This window comes from Sebastes umbrosus, chromosome 15 (genome assembly GCF_015220745.1).
Source record: "Sebastes umbrosus isolate fSebUmb1 chromosome 15, fSebUmb1.pri, whole genome shotgun sequence".
Classification (NCBI taxonomy): Eukaryota; Metazoa; Chordata; class Actinopteri; order Perciformes; family Sebastidae; genus Sebastes; species Sebastes umbrosus.
This window is the reverse complement of record NC_051283.1, coordinates 9,350,493-9,374,618: the sequence shown is the minus strand read 5'-3', so window position 1 is coordinate 9,374,618 and position 24,126 is coordinate 9,350,493. Positions and strand designations below refer to the sequence as shown.

At 39.8% G+C, this 24,126-nt stretch overlaps 1 protein-coding gene across 2 annotated transcripts in view; it reads right to left on the bottom strand.

Annotated features, from left to right (window-relative positions):
* Positions 1 to 24,126, bottom strand: part of LOC119503974 — a 102,954-nt gene that overhangs the window by 58,695 nt on the left and 20,133 nt on the right. The window lies entirely within an intron of this gene.

The following is a 24,126-nucleotide window of genomic DNA, read 5'->3' as shown; positions in this document are numbered from 1 at the left end:
AAGTTGAAAAGGTTAGAGAGCAAGTATGACCAACATCTGAGACGTGCACAGATAAGATCAGGGAGACGGTTAAAAAGAGTGTTTTGACAGAACTTAAACGTTTGCTGCGTGAGTTGAAATTTGAATGGGATAAAGAGAAGTTCTACGACCCAAGAGTTTGATCTTAAAAGGGGGAAACATATTGAGTACAATTCTTGTTGTCATTTATTATAAAGTGACCAGATCGATCTCTTTTGATATGATTCTTTATCAGTAAAAACTTCACTGTAACCCTCTAGGCACTGAAATTTATACTTTTTTTTGTGGATGTCGAATTCATGGGATGTATTGATCACAATAAAATAACAGTGATGTAAACTCAGGTTCATATTTTTGTTTTGATTGTATCTCCTGCAACCTCATCCAAACAAGTGACTCTTTACTGAGGATAATTAAGTATTCCAAGATAAAAAAAAAACAATCTATCATCTCATCTACAATGCTGTCAAATTGAACTTTTCTATCATGTTCAAGGCCTTTGACACATTCATCAAAAGCATTTCATACATAAAGTTGAAAACAAGTTGCTTTTGAATAACTCATTCACTGACCATGGGACATTATGTAGACATAACCCAAAAATCTGTTGGAATATAGTTGAAGATATCTCAAGAACTGAGGTCTAAATAAGTCAAATTGTTGTTTTAATTAATCAAATTATTAATGTATATTTACCTTTATACAGTATAAATCTTCTAATGTAAGAAACTTTGTTACATTTGTCATATACATACACGCACATACATGAAATTTGACCTCTGCATTTAACCCATCCTAAGCATTTAGGAGCAGTGAGCTGCTGTAAAGCGCCCGGGGAGCAACTTGGTGTCTCACCCTCAAGGACACTTTAACATGAATCAAACCGAGGCTATCAAAGGAGATGCGATGAGTGTGGGGTACCACGGTTTTACACTCTGCGACTCACCTTACCGCAGATTCACAAGCCTGTCTGAGAACTACCTGTGCCTTCTGGTAACGTAGAAACGTGAAAGGCTCTCTCTAGAGCCAGTGTATGGTTTGTCCGTCCTGGGCTACTGTAGAAACATGGCAGACTTCGTGAAGAGGTCATGTCTAGAGGATAACCCCCACAGTGCAAAAACTTGCAAAAGACCCCTATATAGATATGAAGGGCTCATTCACAGCTAACGAAAACACAATGATTCTGAGTTGCAGGTGATTATACACTAATGAAAACATAGTTATGAATTTTTATATTCGATTTCTGCTATAGAGTGCTACAGGAATGAGTCCTAAAACCTGGAAATGAGTTTGCATTTTAGCACTTCCGGTTGCCTCGTCTGGAGGTCAATGGGTTTTAAATTAGATTGAATTAACTGAATTAAGGTCTGTAGTAAACACAAGCTGAAGAGATCTTAGCGTTTTGTTCTATGACATAAATTACGTCATTAAATAGCCCATTCGTGAATTTTGAAGCCTTTACGTGTCTTTAAAAAGGCGGTTGCTAACAAGTGGCTAAATGAGACTAGTAAACGTCATCACGTCTGCTCTCGTCTGTCTTTACAGCCTCGTTGTGTATACTCGTGTTCATGCTAGTTTGTTTATAGCCTAACGTTAGCTTTTTACTTCTGGCGATTACATTCACACTTCAAAAATCATAACAATCCAATTCATTTGTGGAGATTATCTTGCTGAACAAAACATGTAAGTATCACAAACATGTGTTTGTCACAGAGTTTATTTTCTGCAATAATCCAAAACCCAATGGAAAAATCCCATTGGCTTTTTGTTGAGGGAACCAGTGTGATAAATAATAATAAATTCCTGGTTGGCCTACATAAATACGTCATTGCTGCAGCACTCTATTAGATCCCCTGAAATGTTACACACTGTTCCTTTAAGATTGAATACTTTTTCTTTTTTTTCTGTTTTGGAGATGTTTCACCACCACCCACGTCTTGGGGGTTTTTGTTTCAGCTGTGAGCTGTTCCTCCATTTCCTGTTTGCATTGCATTGTGGTAGAAAGTGTGCATCAACAGCACTTCACAAAATCTACCATATTTGCATAGTGTCTGGTTTGACACATACTGACACTAAGAAGCTGCTGAGAATCAGTATGTAGTTTAGATTTGTGACACGATGGAGGTTCACCGGAAGTCTTTAACGCAGGCCTGCATGGTCTCCAGTGTCCTTTAGTTTGCTTTGTTATTTTCCAACATACAACATCTTTCACTCACCTTTGTCCCCCCTACATCACTGACTTTACAGATTTTTTTCACATAAAATTGCTTTATTTATGTAAATTTTAATACATTATTCTCCCTTTTGCTTCAAACCACGTGTTCTTCCCCTTTTGTCTAGGGTGACCAGATCCCAACAAACCAAATGTGGGACAAAGAGTATGTTTGTGTGGGACAATGTGGGACAATGTGGGACACGTTACCAAGGCTGAGAGGTAGTCTACAATCTTGATATATCTATTTAACTTCTATGATAAACATTTCTATTCTGCCCCGTATCCTGTAACATCTCTATGTTTTGCCTGAATGCATCCACTGATTGTCACATCTCTTTTTGAGCCACACATTTCTTGTGAGACTCACATGAACTGTGTCCCTTCATGTCGTATTCCCCCTGTGTGAAATTGAAAAATAACTGGCAAATTTAATAATAAACTCTGAGAATCGCCTTCCACCAGCTTTTAAATATAAGTAGTTTCACAGTCTTTGTTGTAGCTGCTCTTCATTTTCTTTGTGTTAGTTTCCATCATATTCCGCCCAAATCTGCATAGCTTGTGACTTAGCGGTGACTCGCAATTTCCCCCATTGGGTGTAGCGTAGCAAAGACAGTGAAATGTTAACCTGCACTTGACCCACGTGTGTGCAGTTTGACAGCAAACAGCCCCGTAGTGACAGCCTTCCCTGCTTTCTTCACAAAGCCAGATTTTAGAAAAGCATCTGTCCTGCAGTGGTCTGACTCTTGAAAACTAGAGCCAATGAAATTGTGGGACATTGTGTCAGTGCTGTGGAAACACGCAGTCACTTTGGGAACTCAAAAAATTGATAACGTTTGGGGTTTAAATCAACACTTCATGCTTTCATTTCGAAATAAAAGCCCTAAAGCGGGTTTTCTTTGCACAGAATTCCTTCATTTGTTAACACGAGGCTTTTATTCTGAAATATGTGCCCGACAGTGATGTGGAACAAGCAGAGAGTTGGAAAGCATCATAAATGAATACAGTACTGAGTTTTAATTGTGGATTATTACTATTATTTACTAATTACCACATGTTTCTGAACCTTTCTCTGTCTAAAATAAATATAAATTATATTTATCATGAAGTTAAATGGTCATTAAAAGGCAAACTCTATGTAGAAAGAAAGGGCTGACAGCAGCAGCAAAAACACAGCTGACAGGTAGCAGACACGCTCCCGACAGGCAGCTAACTCGCGTCTAGTGTGAACACCCTAGGTGGGCATCACGCAGCCACGACGTGACGCTGCCATCACGCGAGCCTCATGCGGGCAGTGTGCCCCAGGCTTAAGGGAGCAGCAAAACCTGAATGCACTGAAAGATCTGAGAGTCACGGTCTGGTTCTCCACCCAGAGGCCCTCTGACTTTTTCTTAAGACTTAATCTTGCATCTTTTTAGTGGTTTATATTGCTTCTGTTTTGTCTGGAGGATTTTGGTTTCTAGGTTTTGGGTTTTCTGTTACATTGTCTCATTCTTCATTTAGTGATTCCTGTTTTATTTCTGATAAGTTCACTCCTCATGTGTCATGTTTAGTTTTACTTCCTGTCTCTGTGTGTTTTCCCACCTCCTTGATTATTCCTCACCTGCCTCTGATTTTGCCTTAGTCTTCTCTGTTTATACACTCCCTTGTTTTCCCTGTTCCCCTGCCAGATTGTCTTTGTTCATCCCCCGTGTGTACATCACTTTCCCTTATTCCTCGGCTACGTTCCAAATCGCATACTTTTTCTTTTTACTTTTAGTACGTACTACAGCTGCTCTTACAAAGTAGGTGCTGTTTTTGAATGCGGTATGCATACAAGTTGCATCTTGAACTTTGACCCTCTTGTTCATATGGTGCCATCAAATGGGGTCGTGTTTACCGTGTTCATGAGGAGAGTCCATATGAGCGCCCACTCTTGTGGTATTCACGACCTCGTAAGTGGGAAGTTTCTGAAAGCTCTGAGTTGTCAAAAATGGCGGCGGCCATGGAAGTTCATTTTTTGGTGTATAATAAGTTAATATATTGTAATTTTAGTCATATATTTTTTTTCTTCAGAATACTATAATATGTCTGACCTCATCTTTGTCCTCTGTCATTATGTTACCCACTTGCTAGCTTGCTAAACTGTTAGCCTCTGTGGCTTCTAGACGCCGACCGTAACGTTAATATTTCCGTTGCTTAGCAGCGATGTTCTCACGACTTAACCATTTGAACGCCGAGCATATTGTGTTCACGACTTCCCATGTTGTAAACACAAGCTCAAAATGAGAAAGTTTGCTCCGGCTGGTACTTCATATTTCCTAAACTGATCTCAACATGGCAGCCGGGTCACAAACTTTCTCATTTTACAGCTAAACACTACAAGATGTTTCTGAAAACATTTGAGGAGAGAAATAGGCATTACAGTAACAGAATATTGATTCATATTTGATCAGCGCTGCCTAGTTTGACCGTTTGATCACAGTTTGCAAGTGATTGACAGCTGCTCAGAGACGGCAGACTCCAGCTCAGCTCTGATTTGTTGTTTCCCTCCGGTCTGTGAAATCTTGCAGATGCCGTTAGGAGCACCGGAGGACACAGTGGCACATGATGTTTTTTTTCAGATTACCTGTCTCATTTACTACTGTCAGGACATAGTGACAAAAATAACTTTTTTTAAATCAGATTTGCTCCAATTCTACCCACTGCAGCTTTAATAGAAAGACTATCAGTGTTCATATGTTGCAGCATATCATATATTATTTTAACATAACAACAAAACATGTATGCTTTCTTCATCTGTATGTGTTCATGTATTCTGCTACTGAAACAGCTCCAGTATATATTGACAGGATTGGAGCAAAGTATTTTCTTTAGCACATTGAGACAAAAAAACAAAAACATCCACAGACAGCTAAATAACTTTTCGTGCACATGAAATATAATCACATCAAACTGTTCACACTTCTTCTTTATATTGAACATAAGCTATTATGATTAACACTGAAACATCGTTTTGACAGGTGACTTCATGTTGTCTTTTTCCTCCAGTGGATTCTCAGTGCTGCACGGTGGTCGCAGGTTCGAATCCGGCTTGGGGCCCTTCTGTGTGGAGTTTGCATGTTCTTCCCGTGTTAGCGTGGGTTTTCTCCGGGTTCTCCAGTTTCCTCCCACAGTCCAAAGACATGCAGGTTATGTTAATTGTTGACTCAAAATTGCCCGTAGGTGTGAATGGTTGTCTGTCTCTATGTGTTAGCCCTGCGATGGACAGGCGACCTGTCCAGGGTGTACCCGCCTTCGCCCAATGTCGGCTGGAATTGGAAGTTATGACTACACCTGGGGTCAGCAACCTTTTTGATATGAAGTTTCACTTTTAAATTTTCTTTTTAATCAGCGTGCCATATCAACATTAAGGTTAACATTAAATTTAATTATGACACCACATCAAAATTGAAATCTCCAACAGATCTGTAATTTTATTTCCATCCATAGCAACAGTTTTAAATCAGGACATTTTAATTATCAAGGCTGTCAAAGTTAATGTGATAATAACGTTTCTTTAACACATTAACACAACTTGTGATATTAAGGTTGTCGCGGGCTCAGTTTTAAAGCTAGAGTGAAGATACTGGCATCAAATGAAACTGGAAAACTTAAGGAAGTATGATCAGCCATGTCATACTAGCATGTCGGCAGGGAGGCTAAATAACGCTCCAAACTTACGCCAAATTCTGTCGAAGAAAAACTCATATGGCCATTTTCAAAGGGGTCCCCTGACCTCTGACCTCAAGATATGTGAATGTAAATGGAGTTTGATGCAGTTTGGGGCAAGTCATAGGCTGTATTCGAAACCGCATACTATACTAGTAGTACGTACTGATTTGGCCAAAATGTAGTATGTAGTATGCAGTATGCGAACAAAAGCAAAATCTCCAGTATGCCAAAAATACCCGGATGTCGTACTGATTTGGAAAAATTCTCCAGTATGCATCAGACCAGTCTATCTCGCCTACTGTATCCCACAATGCAAAGCGCTGGAACAGTACAGGCTACGGGTACAAAAACAGCAGCCAAAAGCTGCTTGTTTTTTACGTTTTTTGTAGCCATTTCAACACTAAATTCACTTCTGAAAGTTTTTGAGGCGAGAAATCAACTGTGTAGATTATTAATATCGGCAGTTTTACGAAGTTAGATGGCGAATCGAACATTTGTTCCACCGTTGTCGGAGTTTAGAAGCTCCACAGAATACTGTGACAGCCAGCGAGCGCCTGCCCGGGTCGCTGCCAGCAAGCCGGGTAGTCACGCTCAGAGACCGCTATGAGCTGCTGGAGCTCACTCCGGTCTCGTAGACCAGAGGCTTTTATTTCCTTGTTGACGGATAGTTTGTTTATATATCACAACACAGATGTCCATTATAAATTAACAGGAACCTGTGTTTATCTGCCTTTTTGGAGTTAAAAAGCTCCACAATCGCCCGCGGGCGTAGCTCGCTGGAGAGCCGGCCAGTGACGCTCACAGAGCGGCTGCAGAGCAGCAGAGTGGCGAGAGAAAGAGCAGCTTCTGACGGGGCAGAGATTCCTGCTGAGACAACATGACACTTTTTTAGCATTTCTCTAATATCTGGAGGGAGATCAGTCCACTTTTTTTTTTTGCTGTAACTGAAAAAGCAGTTTGAGTAAAGTAAACGTTGTGGATGAATGTTTTATATTTCCCGTCTCTCCTCGTTGATGATCCTGTTTGTCGGACTTCTTTATGAGCTGTCAGAATAAATAGTTTAAACCTGCAGTATCTTATAAAGTAAACAAGCATAACATAAACAACAAAATCAAAGTTGTATTTTTTGATAATATTGTAATAGTGGTACAAGTTTGTTTTTTTGTCCTGTGCTTTAAGAGCTGGTTTAAAGGCTTAACCTCGTCTAGCATACTGCTAAATACATCACTTTAACTGTCACATACTGCATACTACTGAGGAACGCAGTATGCAGTATGTACTGTATACTGCATACTGCGCTCCTCAGTAGTATGCAGTATGCGGTTTCGAATACAGCCATAGTCAAGTCAGCACACTGACAGCTGTTGTTGCCTGTTGGGCTGCAGTTTGCCATGTTATGATTTGAGCATATTTTTTATGCTAAATGCAGTACCTGTGAGGGTTTCTGGACAATATTTTTCATTGTTTTGTGTTGTTAATTGATTTCCAATAACAGAAATATATACATTAATTTGCATGAAGCAGCATATTTGCCAAATATACTTGACAAATCTCCATTTAATGTACATTTTGAACAGTTAAAAAATGTGAGATGAATTTGTGATTAATCGCGATCTATTTCACTAAGTGAAACATGTAAAAAGCAGATTCACAGTTCACAAGTTGTTTTCTAGTACTGTGTAAAGTAGTACAAAGCTGCCACCCTGTGTCTAAAAAGTGACATTAACCATTGACATGATGAAATATTCAATAAATACTTAGTTCCAGGTTGATTAGTTAAACCAAGTTAAAACTAATGCAGTCTAATATAACATAAAAAACTTATAAAAATTCTATCTTCATGAGGTTTATGTTTTTGAACCGTTTTAGAAATGCAATTGTTTTAATTTTCTTTTTATTGGTTTTGAGTCTGCTGGCCCTATTTGTATCACTGAGGTCTGGGCTGCTGTGTTAGACTGCATTAGTTTTCTTCATACTTGTTCTTTCACCATCACATTATATGTATGTGCTGAACATCCATACATACTAAGGAGGATGGAAAGTAGAGGATGAGGAAGTGAAAGATGTTATTTAAATTAATTAATTAACAAATATATTATATATTATTACTTAATTTATCCCGATTTTAGTGCTATATAAATAAGCTTTGTTGTTAAGCTATTATTAGGTATATTATTGCGTTTTAAATGACAAAGATGACATTTACATGTACCACCAGAGTATTTCATGGCTGGAGTGAAATGGACCCTGAATAAACCAAGCACCACACTGAAGATTGGACCGCTAATAATGTTCAGCCACACACACAGTATGTTGTACCTGTTTCAGCCTCATTGTTGTTGTTTCTCCCAACAGAAGTGGATGTGCACAGCAGGGACAAATGCAGGAGTGCCGTGTTCATGGATGTCCAGGACATGGTTCACCATGCGCTGCCACTTGGCCTCCATCACATGTGGATCTCCATCAGGAGCGGAAGCTGCCGTCCAGTACAGGTGGTTAATAATGGCTGGCCTCCAGATCCTCACACCCCCTCTCCTTTGCTGCACCATGCGAAGCTTTCCATAGACCTGTTTCGGAACAGAAACAAAAATGAGACAACCAGCCGAAACAAAACTACCAACCTGAAGATACAGTACAGGTTTTTCCCAATATGCCAGATGTCAAAGAAATGGTTTGTTCCTTCTGAACACAACTCATCCTGCATCATTCTAAAAATTAAAAGAAGAGACATCACCAGGTTGGTCCATGAAAACAGTAGGGATGGGAAAAAACATCAATTCACCTATGTATTGCAATTTTATTTATTTATTTTTACGATTTTGAAATGGATTTTTTAATGCCAGAATCGATATATTAGCTTCATTCAAGTCTATGCGGAGGTAGAAGGAAGTTAGGTGTATTGTCCCAGCCCTAGAAAGAAGTGCAGGATTGGGCTGTGGAGTTGATGAAAATCTCACTTTTTCAATGCTTGTGCTCATACATTGGATATCTTTAATATAGATGTATATACGTAGATACCGCATTGGCCGCTTCAGCCATACGTCAGTCTCGCCGCCATATTGGGGAGGTCACTACTGGCCTGTAAACACCTACAAGTGAACGGGGGAGCTGCTGTTTTTCGGGATAAAAAGCACTATAACGTTTACATTACTCAACTGAATTCAATAAGTCGTTTTTTTTATTCAAGGATTTCTGATCTACGAGTAGAAAAAGAAAGTTTTGTCTTCAGTTACTTAAAATCCCGATACTAAGCTATAATCGCTGCTAGACACTCAAAAGAGTGTGTATCAACGTTAGCTAAGGCTAAGCTTAAAAGTTACATGAACTGAATTTCTTACGTGATGGAAAATTATTAATTTTGCTGAGAGTTAACGTTACTGTTCCAGAACCCAAGACATGCGATTAATTTGCGATTAAATATTTTAATTGATTGACAGCCCTACTTAAGACACATTACACCACCTGAAAATACATTACAAATGTATTAGCTGTGCAAACAAAGTCATTTAGACTCCTGTGTTCCCAGGGCCTTATATGCTTGATATAAACTAACATTGTAAGTGATTGGTGATTGGCTATCCTCACAGTTCGAATTACAAAATAACGAACATTGCAAATGCAGTTTGAATGGTACAAATCTGTTCAGCCGCTGTGGAGATATCAATGTTGTGAGGGCTGTTGGTTAGGACCCAGATGCAGACACAGACACAGCTGGATGGTGGTTGAAAAGCAGGTGGATTTATTATAATAAAGGTGGTGAGGGCGCTGGAGAAGGCAGGGGACAGGCAGGCTGCTGAGCAGGGTGGAGTGGCTGGAGGAATGAGCTGAGGCGGCGTGAGGATGGCTCGATGGGAGGCTGGCACTGGAATCCAGAACACAGGAGAACACAATGTTAATACTAGAAGCACAAGGAAACACAAGAATAACTCTGGTAATTATAATACAGAGCGGCCGAGAAAATACCAACTGGTAGGCAGAACAATCTGGCGAGGACTGGCAGGAAAGCTGGTGTTCTTGTACTGTGGGTTGATTAGGTGATTGTTGACAGGTGCAGAGTGCAGAGTGGAGAGTGAGACCAGGTGCCTGATGAGGAAGCCGCGCCCCTGCCACACCCACACAGACAGGCAGGGGAGGGGGAGACCCAGGGGAAGCAGTACACCGGAAAACTACTGGAGTCAAGGCCAGAGCCGTGACAAATGTCTAAAGTCAAGAAAACTGTCTTGCCTGCAAATTTGAGGGCTGTTAGTTTAGTAGGCCTCTACTAGCCTACACAATTGGCGACTGTGGCTCAGAGGGTATAGAGCAGGTTGTCCACCAATGGGAAGGTCGGTGGTTCGATCCCCGGCTGCTCCAGGTCACATGTCGATGTGTCCTTGAGCAAGACACTAAACCCCTAAGTGCTCTGGCTCTGGTGTGTGAATGAGTATTTACATTAGATCTTGATGGGCAAAGTTGGCACCTTAGCAGCCTCTGCCATCAGTGTATGAATGGGTGAATGCTGACATGTAGTGTAAAGCGCTTTGAGTGGTCGGAAGACTAGAAAAGCGCTATATAAATGCAAGTCCATTTACCATTACAATTGGGAGTGATATGTGTTGATAAGGCCTATTCAATAGCCTGCTAACAGGCAAATTGGGTGGTAGCTGGGGGATTTCAACATATTGACCCAGAGAAACATATATTGAACATTTGACCTGTAGGGAAAAATAGCCTTGCTAAGAACATAAAACCATTTAGCTGGGGAACATAGTGCCCTGGGAACATATATAGATACGCTCCCATTACTAATTATACCTTATCAAGTGGCAGCTTTTACAGAATTGGGTGCTAATGCTAGCTAAAATTAGCCATTACGTCTCATCAGCTGGTGGGTTTTACCAATTGATATAATGGAGAGAGGAAGTAAAGAACAACATTGCCCTCTACTGGTCTGTTAAACTGACTACTATGAAAGAACAAAACCAAATTCAAATTCCTACAATGTGACAGAAGAGCAGAACTTTGAGGTGTGACATGACAATAAAAATCAATCCACCCAGATCTCACCTCTCAGACTATCAATAAAACACCCTACACCATTCAGATTTGGTTGTAGTGTCTCTGTAGACATTGTGCCCGTCTCAAATGCAGTGCTGGAAAGTAATTTATTACATTTACTCAAGTGCTTCAGTACAGTTTTGAGGTGCATATATAACTTATACTTAAATAATATACATTTTACTCCATCACAGTTATTTGACAACTATAGTTACTAGTTACCTTTCAGGTTAGGATTTTACATACCAAACATATGATTAGTTAATCATGATGCACTGCAATAGATTTAACTACCCAGTGCAATTAGAATTAGCTCCATCTTAGACAAGTGCAACATAAAAGTACTGCTTACCATAATAGTGTACTTTTGCATTTAATACTTTGAGTATATTTTTCTGCCAATACTTCTGTACTTTTAATTTTTTTTAAAAGCAGGGCTTTTACTTGTAAAGTATTTTTTATTGCTACTTTTACTTAAGAATTAAATGATCTGAATACTTCTGTCAGTATGGCAACCAATCACAGGCGCAGCTTTCATTAGTGAGATTTTTTAAATAAATGTCTTTATCTAGATGAAGGGTTTAAAGATAGAGGGTGCCATGTGTTTTTTACATATAATATATAGTCTTCTGAGACATATTTTTGAGAGGGCTATATAATAGTGACTTGACTTGAAATACCAAAATGCAGTTTATTCAAGTGTGCTATAAGTATACTTCTTTGGAACTTAAAAAAAGAGAGTATACTTTCAGTTTATTTTTATGTACTTATCAGAGATATACATAACAAAAGTATACTTAAGTATACTTGGTTCATACTGACAAGGATACTTAAAAGTCTAAGTATACTTGGCTTATGCTGAAAAGTATACAAAAATGTCTAAGTATACTTGGCTTATACTGACAAGTATACAACAAAATCTGAGTATACTTGGCTCATACTGACAAGTATACAGAACAGTGTAAGTATACTTGACTTCTACTGACAAGTATACAAAAAAGTCTAAGTGTACTTGGCTGATGCTGACTAGTATACTTAAAAGTCTAAGTATACTTGGCTTATAGGTCTTTTTACTTAATCTTTTGATCAAGATATACTTAAGAAAAGTATAATTAAGTATTCTTGCCTCATAGGCCTACAGAAAAGAATACTTGACTTGTAGTTGTGCTTACTTTTTGATAGAGAAGACTATTAAAGTGTGTGAGTTTGTAAAAGGATGTTTTGATATGAATTTACTTCAATTCATCAAGTTTTTGTATTATCCGTTCACCGTGGACGCATACAAGAGCAAAATATTATTATTTTTTTGAATCTCATTAGTATACAATGTATACTTTCATGAACTAAAAAGCAGGGCAGATCACAAGTCAGTTTTTGCAAGTCCAAATCAAGTTTCAAGTCTTTGAAACCTGACCTTTACTTTTGTAAGTGAATCATTGAATCTATATCTAGTTTATTTTATTCTCATAGACACCAGCTTTATATACTGTATAACATTGTAAGATAACCTTCCCTTTAATTTCTGCTTTGCCGAACTCCATATAAAGAAAATTGTTTTAAAAAAAATATCCATTATAGTATTTATAATACTGTATGTGCAACTTTGTATCTTCACATCTTTGTAATTGGACTATCTGTAGCAATATTGTTTGAAATGTTTAATATGTCTGAGCTAGAATAAAGTAAATAGCATAATTAACAAACTATGTGCATGATTCCCAATTATGTTTGACACCCGGGACTTTAATTAAATTGCCAACAGAGGGAGACAAAGACTGCAGGTTTTCGGATGCTGGTCCACAGAAGGGACTAGATGTGATGTCCCACATGTACAATATATCACCATTAACTTGAAGGGTTGTCCCTTTCAAAGTGTTGGGTCTTCAGTTCACACAAGCAGCATCATCGAGTATTAATTCACTGTATCGGTGATGATGACACACTGTTTCACATGACTAAAGAACATGTGATGAACACTGAGGGCCAGTATTTCCAGCTTTCCTCCAGCAGGGAGCAATCTGAGCATCCTTACATAACAGTCTGTAACTATATGAGACAGTAATAACCAGTATATAATCAGTTACTTTACTCTACAGCAGTGGTTCCCAACCGTTTTCCTTAACCCTCTGACACAAATTTGTTCTATGGGTACCCACAAGTCTCCCCTTTACAGACATGCCCACTTTATGATAATTACATGCAGTTTAGGGCAAAAAACATGCAGTCTTTTTAATGCAATATAAATGTGTTATTTCCAACCATACTAAAATGGTGTATTTGAATATTTCTGCATACTGGGCTCCCTAAACAGTATTGGAAATACAGATACAATTGGGTATCACTGGAAAGCTGAGACTCTTGTGGATCCAATGAGCCCTGTTGTATTCATGTGTGATGATGTTAGTCCCCATAGTCAGTGTGCTGACTTGACTATGATTTGCCCCAAAGTGCATGTGATTATCATAAAGTGATAATTTACATGTCTGTAAAGGGGAGACTCGTGGGTACCCATAGAACCCCTTTTCATTCACATATCTTGAGGTCAGAGGTCAAGGGACCCCTTTGAAAATGGCCATGCCAGTTTTTCCTCGCCAAAATTGAGCGTAAGTTTGGAGCGTCATTTAGCGTCCTTTGCGACAAGCTAGTATGACATGGTTGGTACCAATGGATTCCTTAGGTTTTTCTACTTCATATGATACCAGTATCTTCACTCAGCTATAAAACTGAGCCCGCTACAACCTCCGAAAGATTGATATCGCAAGTTGTGTTAATGCGTTAAAGAAGGTAGCAGCGTTAAAACAAATTGGCGTTAACATGCTTTTATTGCATTAACTTTGACTGTCAAATAAATGTAGTGGTGTAAAAAGTTCAATATTTGCCTCTGAGATGCGGTGGAGTTGAAGTATAAAGTAGCACAAATGTGTAATACTCAAATAAAAAACAAGAACCTCAAAATTGTTCTTAAGTACAGTACTTGAGTTACTTTCCACCACAACTGACATACAGTTTGCAATCTAGCCTCTACTCTGCAACATGTATAAGCCAAAAATAGAATAAGTGTACAATGTGTGAGCTGACTTGTTTATGCAGAGAGAGTGTGGTGTTACTTTGAGTTTCAGAACTATAAAACAAATACAGTAACTTAGTGGGATAATGCACAGCAAAGGCATCTCTATGTAAAACAGTGACATCTAGTGCCCAGGTCTCAGCAGACATGATTTTGTGCATATCTTATTATTTTTGCTGCATCAATCAATAATCTCAGTCATATAGAGTGCTACAGGAATGCGTCATAAAACCCGGACATGAGTAAGCATTTTAGCACTACCGGTGTCCTTATCTGGAAGTCAATGGGTTTTTACAATCGATTAAAATATTTAATCACGATTAATCGCATGATTGTCCATAGTTAATCACGATTAATCACAAATTAATTTTTTATCTGTTCAAAATGTACCTTAAAGGGAGATTCGTCAAGTATTTAATACTCTTATCAACATGGGAGTGGGCAAATATGCAAATGTATGTATATATTTATTATTGAAATCAATTAATGACACAAAACAATGACAAATATTGTCCAGAAACCCTCACAGGTACTGCATTTAGTATTAAAAATATGCTCAAAGGGGCTAAAGGGGAGACTCGTGGGTACCCATAGAACCCATTTCCATTCACATATCTTGAGGTCAGAGGTCAAGGGACCCCTTTGAAAATGGCCATGACAGTTTTTCCTCGCCAAAATTGAGCGTAAGTTTGGAGCGTTATTTAGCCTCCTTTGCAACAAGCAACTATGACATGGTTGATACCAATGGATTCCTTAGGTTTTCTACTCAATACCAGTATCTTCACTCTAAATTTAAAACTGAGCCCGCTACAACCTAACAATCGCAAGTTGCGTTAATGCATTAAAGAAATTAGTGGGGTTGAAACAAATTTGCGTTATTATTGTGTTAACTTTGACAGCTCTAGTTTTTAGTTAGATGCCTGAAATAAGGTCTGTGGTTAACACAAGCTTAAGCGATTTAACGTTTTGTTCTACGATATAAAATCTGTCAATAAAATACCCCACTCGTGAATTTTGAAACTTTTATGTGTCTTAAAAAAGGCGGTTGCTAACACGTGGCAAAATGAGACTACTAAACGTCATCACGCCGACCACTAGTCCATAGGGCTGGGACGATACACCTATCTCTTACTTTTTTAACGATAGACCGCGGGAAAAAGTTGAATCATACACTTCTAGGGACTTTTAATTTGGAAAATATCTAAATTAATACAGTAAGTCCAGTCTTGTTGTGTATATTCGCGTTCATGCGACCGTGGTGTAGTTTGTTTATAGCCTAACATTAACTCTTTACTTCTGGCGATTGCATTCACGCTTCAAAAATCATAAAAGTGTTGTTTATTTGTGGAGATTATCTTGCAGAACAAAACGTGTAAGTATCATAAACGATTGTTTGCCACAGAGCTTATTTTCTGCTATAATCCAAAACCCAATGGAAAAATCCCATTGGCTTTTTGTCGGGGGAACCAGTGCTATGCTAACTTCCTGGTTGGTTTACAAAAATATGTCATCCCTGGAGGACTCTAGAGCAGTAATACACCTACAATTGCAGCCGAACAGTCACCTCTTTGATTTTGTAACAGCGTCATTTCAGAGAGGTCCAGATTATTACTTTGTCGGAGTCCAGCGGGACTTTCTGTTTAAGGTGGCAGGGAAAGGTCAAACATGAGCAAACCTGGAGAGCATGATGTGACATGTAAGACTGTGCGTTTGTGCCGGTCGACCGTGACTGGATGACCGGTACCAAACCCTGCTGACAAGGTCCAGAACATTCCCTTTTAAGAGTCAAGCCTAATTTTTCTCAGAATAGCGGGAACAAAATCCAGCAGGAAGAGGGGTGTGTGTGTGCGTGTGTGTGTGTGTGTGTGTGTGTGTGTGTGTGTGTGCATTCGCCCAAACCCTGACACATCTGTCCAGAATCTGAAGACAAAAAGAGAGGGAGGAGGGGAAGAGTGTGCAAAATAAAGATGGTGTGTGTGTGTGTGTGTGTGTGTGTGTGTTGAGGTGTCTAGATGAATAAGTGTCCGATAGCTTGGGACACTCTGTAATAACTCTGCTCCTGTGATGGTCCGCTTCATATAATAACACTGCACAGCACACAAAGCAAGCTGGAGCTGCTAACGTGCACACACATCCACACGTGTTGAGTATCTGCGGTGAACAGGGTTAAGTAAACAGTAGCGCCGATAACCCGGAGGTTAACCTGGCCACTCGGATTGGCTTATCTCTTCATGGTGGCTTCAAAAAAACCCTGGCTGCCAGCCAATAGAAACAGAGCTGGGAACACCAAACAATGGCGAGGAAAACATGTTGTGCTGAGACACAGGAAAGGAGTGGACCTGTGACGAGTCTTGAGGTCTTGGTTACTGTACAGTAGATAGGCCTGTCTGTCAGTACTCATTCACCTCACACATAGACTGTTATTCTAGGTGTGTTACTCAAACGTTGGGATAATGCACGTTCAAATCATCACAAATGGGTTAAAATAGTTCAAAGTTCTAATGTTTACCAAACCCACTGTACACACTGTCTGCTCAGCACCAAAGTTAGCAGATAGCTGGTGAACATAGTGAAGCATTTAGCAGCTGAAGAGACAGATATTTCCCTCAGGAGTTGTTAGAGACAAAAAAAAACAGCTAAAAGGAGATTGAATATTGGACAAAGGTCAGAAACTTGACTCCAAATGAATGATAATGTTGCTCAGTAATTGCTTGATGTGTAAATAAGCAACTGACAAGTTTGCTATATCAGTAGGTGATGATATGTCAATGTTTGCCACAGTTTGTTTCTGCTGCCCCGTGGTGGCCGTCTGTTATTGCAGGCTTAAAGCAGTGGGCAACCTCCGGGTCTGAAAAGTGAAGCCAATGCTGAAGTGCTTTAAACTTGCATTCTTTCTAACAGCCAGCAGGGGGCGACTCCTCTGGTTGCAAAAAGAAGTATGATTGTATAGAAGTCTCTGAGAAAATGAGCCTACTTCTCACTTGATTTATTACCTCAGTAAACATTGTAAACATGAGTTTATGGTCTCAATCGCTAGTTTCAAGTCTTCTTCAATACAGCATGATGTTCATTTAGTAAATTATGGTCCCATTTAGAGTCAAATAGACCTTAAAGCAGGGGATGCTTTAGGGGCGTGGCTACCTTGTGATTGACAGGTCACTACCTCGGTATTATCCGTGCTGGGAGTTGTCCGTGTTTTCGTCTTTAAACTTTAACCCTTTCAAAGTGTGTTTTCAGTTCATGAAAGTTATTATCACCTTTTTGGTTGCGTGAAAATGTCTTATTCAGCTTTCAGTTGTACCTTTCAGTCACCGAGACGTCACTCGTTGGTTTGTGGACTGCCGTTTTGAAGCCTCGAGTTCGGCATTTTGGCCCTCACCATCTTGGTCTTTGGCCGTCGCCATCTTGGTCTTTTGCAACCAGAAGTGACATGAGAGGGGGGAGCTAAGTACAACCAAACGCTAAATAAGACATTTTTAATGTTCTAATTAACTTTGATGAACTGAAAACACACTGTGAAAGAGTAAAAGTTGTAAGACGAAAACACGGACAACTCCATGGTAGCGACCTGTCAATCACAAGGTAGCCACGCCCCTAAAGCATCCCCTGCCAGAGGAGTCGCCCCCTGCTGGCTGTTAGAAAGAATGCAAGTTTAAGGCACTTCTGCATTGGCTTCACTTTTCAGACCGCGGAGATGCCCACTGGGTCGTACACATACAAATACATGAGTGCAGGAAAACATGATCACAGTTCAATACACAAGACACACTCTTCATAGAGTGCTATAGGAATGAGTCCTAAAACCAGGAAATGAGTTAGCATCTTAGCATTTCCAGTTCCCTCATCTGGAAGTCAATGTTTTTTTTCTTTATGAGTTTTTAGTTAGATGCCCGAAATCAGCTCTGTAGTTAACACAAGCCGAAGAGATTTTAACATTTTGTTCTACGACATAAAATACATCAATAAATATCCCACTCGTGAATTTTGAAGCCTTTATGCGTCTTTAAAAAGGCGGTTGCTAACAAACGTCATCACGCCGACTCATCCGCCTTTAAAGTCTCGTTGTGTATACTCGCGTTCATGCGACCGTGGTGTAGTTTGTTTATAGCCTAACATTAACTCTTTACTTCTGGCGATTGCATTCACGCTTCAAAAATCATAAAAGTGTTGTTTATTTTTGGAGATTATCTTGCAGAACAAAACGTGTAAGTATCATAAATGTTTGTTTGCCACAAAGCTTATTTTCTGCAATAATCCAAAACCAAATGGAAAAATCCCATTAGGGAACCCAGGGCGATGATAACTTCCTGTTTGGCCTGCAAAAATAAGTCATCCCTGGAGCCCTCTATCAGAGACCGTAAAAGCAACAGCTGGACTCTGATTGGTGGGGAAAGCCGAGCTTCTTCCATACACACACACACTCACCAGCATTGTGTTACTTTCCTGTCTTTGTTACAGAGCAGCGACATGAACATGTCCATCAAGGGCTTGCTGACTCACCCATACAGAAGTGGCCATACTGAACGGCATGATGGGAAGTGGTGGTCCGGAGGCAGCGGCCTCATCGGAATCCCTCAAACCCCCCTGGTGCGCTGCTGCCTGGCCTGGGACTGCCTGGCGATCTGGATCAGTGGTTGCAGACAGACGCAACGACATGAGACACACACACAAATATTCATTCACAAATGCCATTATTAAACACGCTGGATGTGTGTACCAAGCACTGGCCTGTTTCAGCATGTCCCAACAACAAATAACTTCCTTTGTTACTATTTTTGTCACACATACAAAACACAGTCCTCAGGTTGTCCTCTACAGTGTTTACACCCAAACAAACATACTGTTGATTGCGTGGTCAGTCAGAGAGATTGGTACATACCAGGAAGAGCTTAGCATTAGAGCAACAAAAGGTACCGTGCACTGCACACAAAGCAGCAGACTATTGAGTCTGCACCAATCCACATATAGTATATTTCTGAGGGGACGAATCTGACGCAGTGGCTTCCTTCTTCGGCAGGTCCACACAAAACATTTTAAAATTAGGTGTTATGTTATTGTAAGAACATCTGAGAAACAAGACCAGAGTGCCTATGGTCAGGGTGATCAAGTGTTTGGTTTGTTTAATACGCGTCACACTTATAAGATGAGAAACAATTTAACATTTTGGGATATGCACTTATATGCTTTCTCAACACAGTCTCACGGCAGTTCGGTAAATAGTCACGAAATTGAATCTATTTGATTCGTGTACAGAGACACGCTCAGCACAACTTTTTAACAATGTGTTTTTCGTGCTTTTTCCTACAAATGTCCAGCAACACGTGACGCACGTGTCAATTTGCGCTCCAGTCTTTTCAAAATAAAACTACTTAGTTAGGTTTAGGAATAGATCGACTTGGTTAGGCTTTGGCTACAAACTGCTTGGTTAGGTTTAGTTAAAGATGGCGGTTTGGTCAAAATAACACCGGAAATGCTGTAACTTAAGTACGGAAGTTACATGACAAATACTACTTTGTTAGCTTTGGGAAAATATCGCGGTTTGGGTTAAAATAACTCCGGAAGTGCCGTAACTTAAGTACGGAAGTTACGTGACAAATAAATCAACTTTGACTTCTGGTTTCACACGGGACACGAACACCAGTCTCCTGGGCGAAAGTCGTGACCCACCCATCCACCCCGACCTCCTTCCTACGCTACATTCGCCGCTCTTTATACTTCCTGCTTCACAATTACGTGGATTACATACGAATCGCTTTCGTGCCGACCATCACAACAACAATGTGAAATTTGTGTCTATGTACACGAATCAACACATTAAAATTTGTGATAGTTCATAAACTGCTGTGTGACTGGGCTGGCTTTCTTGCCAAGCATTACATGAGAAGATTGATACCCCTCTGATGCTAGCCTATGAAGCTATTGCCAGATTGCTTAGCTCAGCAGGACTGGAAAGAGCCCTCTGTATGATGTACGACCAATAAAAGTGCCATAATGTACGATAATTTGACCATTTTGTAAGTCGTACAATTACTAGTTGATTTTAGTCTGCTCTGTCTCAATTGGAATTAATTTCCGGATGACAAAATATGGGTTTGTGTTTATGCACCTCTTCTCATGTGACCTCTTTCCAGCTATTATGTTGATGAATGTGACTCGCGAGCAAGGCTGTCGTTCTCTCCCCATCCTGCCTGGTAATTTAATTTTGTAATAGTAGGCTATTATCATTGCTCTCTTGTTACTCTGTGTATTGCTTCAAGTGAGCCTTTCCAGTCACACACCAAAGCTTCCATAGATCAGTTATTGTGTGTTGTACTGATACATGCAATGTGTGAAGAATAGCAAAAAATGCATTCTCCAACTGAAGACAGACATAAACATGCTAAAATAGCCACCATAGATGCTGTGCCGGGTAAATAAATGACCGAAAAATAGATAGTTTGCTAGAGAATGATTGGGTAGGTCTAATGGACAGTTAATCATACTGCAAGTGCTCCCTCATGTATGAGTATAGTGATGACGATGTGTGTTAATTATCTGAGCATCTGTTTCGCTTACAAACATGCTTTAATGCATTATAGGGTGATTACACAAAGCCTACATTAGATCAGAGATGATCTGTCAAACAAGCATGACTCAGATTTTCCAGACATGAAACACCAAGGGCAACTTCAGTGAAAATATTACAGTCTAACTGCAACCATCTGTGTGTGTTTACGTGTGTGTGCACGCAAGTGTGATGCAGCATTCATCATCTGGGTGCATGCTGAGTGTGTGTGCTCAGAATATCCGAGAGTCCCACCAAGGCGTCCACTTCAAGGCTAGGTCCTTATGTTTCTGCATATAGGCCCCAAGGATTGCCTGTTCAAACAACGATAAGAGCTGTGAATTACATAAGGTTTAAAGAAAAATTAACATTCCGTCTCCTGGACGTCACCGAGTGCCCGTGTTTTCATCAGAACAGGCTGAGAGGTCAGACAGGATTTCCCCCACCGGTAGCAGTTTGGCTACACAAATATAGATCTGAAAACAAACATGTTTTTGGAGAGAGGGCCACAGGAAAAGCCAGACAAAGCGTCTGTGACGTAGCAGCTGAAAATAAATCACATTTCCCATCACTCACCAGACGTTTCCTGAAGAATGGCATTTTGTTTGGTTTTTCAGAAATGGCATCACAAAAATCAACACACAAGTACAGACTGGCTTACGTAATGATTAGGGTTGTCAGTCAATTCAAATATTTAATGATGATTAATCGCATGATTGTCCATAGTTAATCGTGATTAATCGCAAATTAATCGCACATATTTTATCTGTTCAAAATGTACCTTAAAGTGAGATTTGTCAAGTATTTAATACTCTTATCAACATGGGATGCTTGTTTTATGCAAATGTATGTATATATTTATTATTGTAAATCAATTAACAACACAAATCATTGACAAGTATTGTCCAGAAACCCTCACAGGTACTGCATTTAGCATAAAGAAATATGCTCAAATCATAACATGGCAAACTGAAGCCCAACAGGCAACAACAGCTGTCAGTGTGTCAGTGTGCTGACTTGACTATGACTTGCCCCAAACTGCGTGTGATTATCATAAAGTGGGCATGTCTGTAAAGGGGAGACTCGTGGGTACCCATAGAACCCATTTTCATTCACATATCTTGAGGTCAGAGGTCAAGCACCCCTTTGAAAATGTCCATGACAGTTTTTCCTCGCCAACATTTGGCATAAATTTGGAGCGTTATTTAACCTTCTTCGCGACAAGCTAGAATGACAACCTAAAAATCGCAAGTTGAGTTCATGTGTTATTATCGCGTTAACTTTGACAGCCCTAGTAATGACAATTGGCTTTAATAAAGTGTTGGGCATTTTTCCTGATTGAGTTTCTTCCCTGACCAAAGTTAGTCAAAACAATCCGTATAAACCTGCAATGGTATTTTGTTTGAATGGTTTTTCATCGGTGTTTTGGGTAAACTAGTGCAGTACCTGTTTGGAGTGGGCCGATTGCTCGGCCCCCAGAAGTTTTGCTTGCGGCGTTGTCGAGGTTTGGCTGCTTGTACCTGCCAAGTGTGAAGTTGATTCGATGAATGGGTCTTGAGATATGTGAAGGACAGTCATACATACATACAAAGATAGACAGAGATTCCTTCCTTTATAGTTAGAAGATACTGATACAACTCCACCTATTGGCCAAATGGCACCAAATTTGCCATGGTCACTCAGACATATCTACACATGTCACTAAATGTGGTCGCAATAGCACAAAGCGTTCAGGAGATATGACATTTTTTGTAATATAAGCCTTTGCCCACAGCATTTGAGTTAACTTTGAGGACCAGCTTTAGCGAAACTGTATGAAACATCAACAATCCCAAAAAGTAACCTTTTCCAGCTTGGTCCAGAGATGTTCTGTACCCAATTTGGTAACAATTGCTCAAAATTTGTAAGAGGAATAGCAAAAAAATCAGATTGGACAAAATCAAAATAGCGGAAAATCAGTATAGACACATATGGGCGTGTCTTATATGGATAGATTCGTCTGGACCCACAAAAACCAGGAAAAGGAGAGTTAAGGTTCATAAGTTACAGGTCAAAACCCAAAGTTCATTATTATAGCACCACCATCTGGTCAAATTGCACCACATTCAACATTGCACATCCTTGGGTCCCCAACAATACACCCGCCAAATGTGAAGTAGATCGGATGAACGACTTGAGATATGAAAAATGGACAGACAGAAAGACAGACAGACAGACCTCGCTTTATAGTTAGATGACTTATCCAGAAAGTGTATTTCCCCTAGCTCCAAGTATCCCCGAAGTTACTACCTGATGACAAGTGACTGTGAATTATTTGCTCTTCCTGTTGCACTTTGATTCCTGTCTTTCCTTTAAAAGATGGGAAATGGTTCTGTGGACCACAGCACGCTTCCTGTCTTTGTTTGGTGTGAAAGAAGCTGTCTGGCCTGTCAGAGGTGAAGGTGGTAGAAGACGTCACCGATGAAGTGGAGTCGGAGAATCACAACAAAACAGCCTGTGTATTCCAGGGGTAGGCAACCTTAGGCACGCGTGCCACCATTGGCTTAACCAATGGCACATTAGCAATTAGTGTGCAAGAGAGTTTGAAAATGTTGAAGTGCCCTCTCATCTGCATGCCAAATTACCTCTTTCATTTCACAGCCATTGGTTGCTGCGCGGCCTGTTATTCTCGGTAGTTTGATTGATTTTTTCCCCCACCTGGATTTCACAAAGACTCACGCTACTCTGCCTCTGATTGGCTAGTACTTGTTGTGTTCTACCCAGAAGTTTATTGTTGAAGATTGGTGAAAGGTTAGAAGGGTAAATGCTTTCGGCTCTGATATGGATGTTTTATAAGAATGGTAGTCTTCTTGTATAGTGCTCTCTTATATAATTACTTGGGCTGTCAATCGATTAAAATATTTAATCGCGATTAATCGTATGATTGTCCATGATTAATCGCAAATTTTTTTTTCTGTTCAAAATGTACCTTAAAGGGAGTTTTGTCAAGTATTTAATACTCTTATCAACATGGGAGTGGGCAAATATGCTGCTTAATGCAAATGTATGTATATACTTCTATTATTGTAAATCAATTAACAACACAAAATAATGACAAATATTGTCCAGAAACCCTCACAGGTACTGCACTTAGCATAAAAATATGCTCCAAATCATAACATGGCAAACTGCAGCCCAACAGGCAACAACGGCTGTCAATGCGTCAGTGTGTTGACTTGACTATGACCTGCCCCAAACTGCATGTGATTATCATAAAGTGGGCATGTCTGTAAAGGGGAGACTCGTGGGTACCCATAGAACCCATTTTCATTCACATATCTTGAGGTCCGAGGTCAAGGGACCCCTTTGAAAATGGCCATGCCAGTTTTTCCTTGACAAAATTTGGCGTTAGTTTGGAGCGATATTTAGCCTCCCTGCCGACATGCTAGTATGACACGGTTGGTCATACTTCCTTAAGTTTTCTAGTTTCATTTGATGCCAGTATCTTCACTCTAGCTTTAAAACTGAGCCTGCGACAACCTAAATATCACAAGTTGTGTTAATGTGTCAAAGAAA